General features: G+C 41.7%; 1 protein-coding gene across 1 annotated transcript in view; it reads right to left on the bottom strand.

Moving 5' to 3' along the window:
• htr2cl1 (5-hydroxytryptamine (serotonin) receptor 2C, G protein-coupled-like 1) overlaps positions 1 to 5,000 on the bottom strand; it is a gene marked incomplete at both ends in the record, with an annotated part of 38,541 nt that overhangs the window by 18,906 nt on the left and 14,635 nt on the right. The gene's annotated exons all lie outside the window — the stretch shown is intronic.

Below are 5,000 nucleotides of genomic sequence, written 5' to 3' on the forward strand. Positions count from 1 at the left end.
GGAGAGTGTTTGCAGCCACTTCAAATGCTACAAATGCTTGTTATTTAAAGGCATTGACGGCGAGTCAGAGATAAACAAACACCGCGCCTCCAGCAGTTCTTTTCCCCGACCACCAGGGGGTGACGCAGGAGGGACTTCCATAGAGCTAAGGGGAGTTGTGAAGGGGCCACGCCGAAAATAGGTTGCTTTATTCGGATATAATTCGCGGAACTGCCCGCCCCTGCTGGTTCTCTGAATTTTTATTTTTAAATAGGCTCTTTCATGATAAATTGACCACATATATGAAGTTAAACAACTAGTTTCTATCCAAACGCTATCTTAAAAGTAAATTCTGTGCCTCAAAAACGAAGTTTGAGAGCGTTTTAAAACCAAAAGTAAAACGTTCACACGGACACGGACGCGCACGGACGCGCACATGCATGCGTTCATTTACGACCCGGACAAACATAAACAGTAGGGAAAATAGGGATTTCAGAAAGAGGACTGTGTTTCAATGCAGGAAAACACCCCAGCATCATTATATAGTGGCTGATAGAGGGGAAAAATGCAATATATATATATATATTTTTTTCTTTCTTTTTTTTTTCTTTATTTAGGCTTAATGTTGCCTAGAATCCCTTTAATTACATAGTTCTGATGCATTCACCCTGTATTTGTCTTATTACACAGTCAAATCGATTGATTTGTTCATTCGTAACTGAGAAGAGAAAACAGCCAGCACACAATACATGTGTGCTGTGCATCGTGTTCCCGTTGCTCTGTCCGCTGAGAGGTAAATACAACCATGTGAAAAGGGCATTTACTGTGTGCTGGCTGTTCTCTCACTTTCACGACATTGTTGAGCCGTTATAGGACCTTAAGACTTTTATTGAATCTGGAGTGTTGCGGTCATTCTGCTTTGCAGTGCTTTCTCTTTACTCTGACAGAGTACACACTAAAAGGACCCGTAAATGTCCATCTTGTCCCCTGTCTTGGCCTCTCTCCACTGGCTGAGAGTACGGTTTAACCCGTTAAGGCCTGAGGGTCCGATTCTACAAAATGTCTTCTAAATCCCACAGTTTACAATTTAAAAAAAAAATGATGTTGCTATATCAGTGGTTCTCAAACGATTTCATGATTGTCAAGGACGCAATGCGACACGTTGTGAGCTTGTAGATCTGCTATTTTCAAACATTTGAGTACTTTTACTTTTGGCACTTTAAGTACATTTGGTTACCAATACTTTTGTACTTTTACTCAAGTCAATTTTGACTTGAGTAAACTTTCACTTGTAACAGAGTACTTCTACATTGCAGTATTGATACTTCTACTTAAGTAAAGCATTTGAGTACTTTTTCCACCACTGGCTTTAATACATTTTCTACTGTGGGAGCTAAGACACAGTGTGCGGTACTTCCCTTCCTTCTCCTCTAGTACAACTACACACAAACACACCTGGGAGCGGTCCGATATTCATTACAGAAACTCTCCTTTTCCTCTCCTTGAGGAGCCGTGAGGAGACTGATAATCATGCGCATTGATTGGCCACAAGCCTTGAGAGACCCCCAGACCCCTCAACACTGGTGGCCCAGCGGAGAGGCAGGCAGGGAAAAGAGAGATAGCTAGATCATTGGTTCTCAAAGTGGGGTCCGGGTACCCCCCAGGGGTCCTTGAGGGAGTTCCAGGGGGTCCCCAGCTAAATGATGGATAGTTAGGAACCAAATGGACCCTTATGGGTCTGTAGCTCGGAGTGTACAAATGGAACGGGTCCATTTGGTTCGATTCGTACACTCTCAGAGTTAAATTAAAGAGGAGGTGCCATGTTTTTGCACTTTTTCTGTTTTTCATGTGTCTATGAGGTTGATAGAACTTCATTAAGCCCCCCGGTGGTGGTTTTATGGTGTTTTATGTCTTCTCTGATTATTTGGAGTTTCTTCCTGGAGGCTGAAATCTTGAGGGTCAAACGTGCCAATAGAGAAACAGCCCTTTAGTGACAATCACAGAGCCCCCAAAAAACATACCCTCCCCCTCATTATCATAACACAACAGGTGTGGGCATGAGGAGGAGGAGGGACTAGGACAGGTGGGTGGTGCTAAGGTGGTGGAGGAGGTGCTAAGGTGAGAACCAGGCATACTTAATGAACTGGAGGCGTGTTCACATAAACATTTTTTTTAAACAATTTCTGTACACTTTTTTTTTGTTGAAAAAATCCTTACATAATAATAATACCTTATGATCAGGTTTTAGGGTTGAAAAATATCATGGCACTCCATCTTTAACATTGATTTTAGAATATAAATTGGGGTCCCAGAGATAGAAATGCCATTAAATGGGGGTCCGTAGCCTAATACATGTGAAACTGGGGGGTCCTTGAAATTAAAACGGTTGAGAATCACTGCTAGAGCCGTAAAAATCTTCTCTTATGGGGGTCACTGGCATATCTTTTCAAATGGGGGTCCGCGAGCTAATAAGTGTGAATTTGGGGGTCCTTGACATGAGAAAGTTTGAGAACCACTAAGCTAGATGGTTTGAAAGCAGCCCTATGAGTGCTTTTACATATCGCTGTTGTCGGGCAGAAACCTCCTATCCCCCATATTCGGCTATTTTCAAATAAAATCTTGCGGGGAAATTTTGATATATGCAGATCTGGCAACCCTGACCCCGTTCCTCCAATCCACATCAAACGTGGCACAAACGCTGTTCAGGGGTCTGCCATGAGAATAGTCACACCGAAAAATCTAAATTGCATATGGGCCACTACAGCAGTGCTTAACACTTCGAATGGCCATAACTCGGTGAACCATTGCTCTGATCATTGCTCAATATACTGTAGGGCTGGATATGAAGGCAGCGTAGAGGCCTGGAAATACTAGTACAAATAAAATGACAGTAGGCAATTTTGTTTTACTTTAAACCAATTACAGTAAACTTTTATAATTGAGAAAGACAGAGAGTGGAAGAGAGCATAGAGAGAGAGAGAGAGAGAGAGAGAGAGAGAGAGAGAGAGAGAGAGAGAGAGAGAGAGAGAGAGATTACCACATTTGTAATCAGATACTTTAGGTAAAATATGCGCTTTCATCTAATATTAACTGATGTTTCTTTCATTAACTGTAACTATAGCCGCAGTCACTCCACAATCCTAACTTAATCTTATAATAATGTGTAATCTATATGTGTAATATAATAATATTACACATATGTGTGTGTGTGTGTGTGTGTGTGTGTGTGTGTGTGTGTGTGTGTGTGTGTGTGTGTGTGTGTGTGTGTGTGTGTGTGTGTGTGTGTGTGTGTGTGCGTGTGTGTATGTGTGTGTGCGCGTGCATTACGTTATGACTATGGGAGTCCTTGAAATGAGAGTGTTTGAGAACCACTGATCTGGAGTGTCACAGGAGCAGAGCCAACACTGCCAAATACAAATCATTACGATAAATGGCTTTCAACTTGACAAGAATGTCTGACTCTAGTGGTATTCTTTCTGGTCCACTGAACTCCCAGCACTTTTCTGTGAGCAAAACTATGACGAACACATCCATCCAACTGCAGACACAGCAGAGTTCTGCAGACAGAGAGACCCAAAGTACTAAAACTAATCACGATAATAACACCTCCCCTATACTACAAGCTTTCACATCCATTAACAGCCTCTGTGGATACCAGAGAGAGAGAGAGAGAGAGTGTGTGTGTGTGTGTGTGTGTGTGTGTGTGTGTGTGTGTGTGTGTGTGTGTGTGTGTGTCTGTCTCCCTATACACCAGGCTACTTTGTTGCAGAAAATTGCTCTAACAAGCCTAGGAGGGATTACAGCAAGAGAGAGGAAAAGAGAGATGAGAGTTTTCAGGGACCCAATAACTACCCAGTCACTTTTTATTATGTCTCCCTCCTCTGAGGGTACATATAGCTGTGAGCACTGGTAGAGGAAGTACTCTGATGTATATCTTCAAATAAATTCTTCTTCAAATATGTTTCCATTTCAATGAATGACAGTCATTTGAAAGCTTACATTCTGCACTTTTCATAATGTCTCAAATCACTGTACTGAGTCACATACAGTATATATTGTTTTAACAAACAATTGCAATATAACACTATAACTTTAGTCGTAAAAGGCCTGTATTAAAATGTTTGACTTGAGTAAAAGACCAAAAGTATTGGCATCAAAATACTGTATACGTTAGGAACCAAAGTAAAAGTAAAAATAGTTTTCAACAATTTTCAAGCCTTCTGGAAAATAGCCGAGTGCATGATGCACCACTATGCTGGAAAAAAAGATGGATGTGAAGTTACAATGGACATCTTGAGATTTTTTCTTTGGTTGTGACTATTCGCATGGCAGACCTCTGAACAGCGATTGTGCCTGCCAAGGTTGATGAGGATTGGAGCAACGGTGTGCCTGTGGGCCCCGGGGGTGACACATAGCCCCCTGGTGGTGACTATTGTCATGGCAGACCGCTGAACAGCATTTGTGCCAATACGTTTGGTGCGGATTGCAGCAAAAGTTAGTGTGGGAGAGTGAGATGTGACATATTTTTTCTTCATTATAAATATCTCTGACTCCTTTACGGAGAAATGTACATGGATCCCCGGGCAGCAATTATTGACTCACTCTAGTGGCCATTCAAAACAGAATTGCCTGGCCCTTGCACACAAAAGCCGTTTCTCACCTTGTGCTCCAGGTATTTGTGATTATGGAAGAAATAGTGATTTCTCCAGGCAGCCATATTGGCCTGAAATAGAAGGGTAAACACAGGGGTGAGAACTAATTAAGGCTTACGATCCATTCCAGTCAAACATACTTAGCTGGGTTGCTGCTACTGTGCATGTTGGCTCACTGAATTTGAATACTGAAAAATAACAGTTTTGGACATAACGAGGTTTCCACGCGACTAGAGCAACACTAAAGTTGATAGAAGGGCCTTAATTAGTATAATTGAAAGCACCTGTGTTTACTATTTCATTTAGCTGTTCATTTGGCTCCTGTGAAAAATTTGCAATTAACATATTTTTTACATACCTGACTGACAT

Source organism: Gymnoscopelus microlampas (assembly GCF_963454915.1).
Source record: "Gymnoscopelus microlampas genome assembly, chromosome: 19".
Classification (NCBI taxonomy): domain Eukaryota; kingdom Metazoa; phylum Chordata; class Actinopteri; order Myctophiformes; family Myctophidae; genus Gymnoscopelus; species Gymnoscopelus microlampas.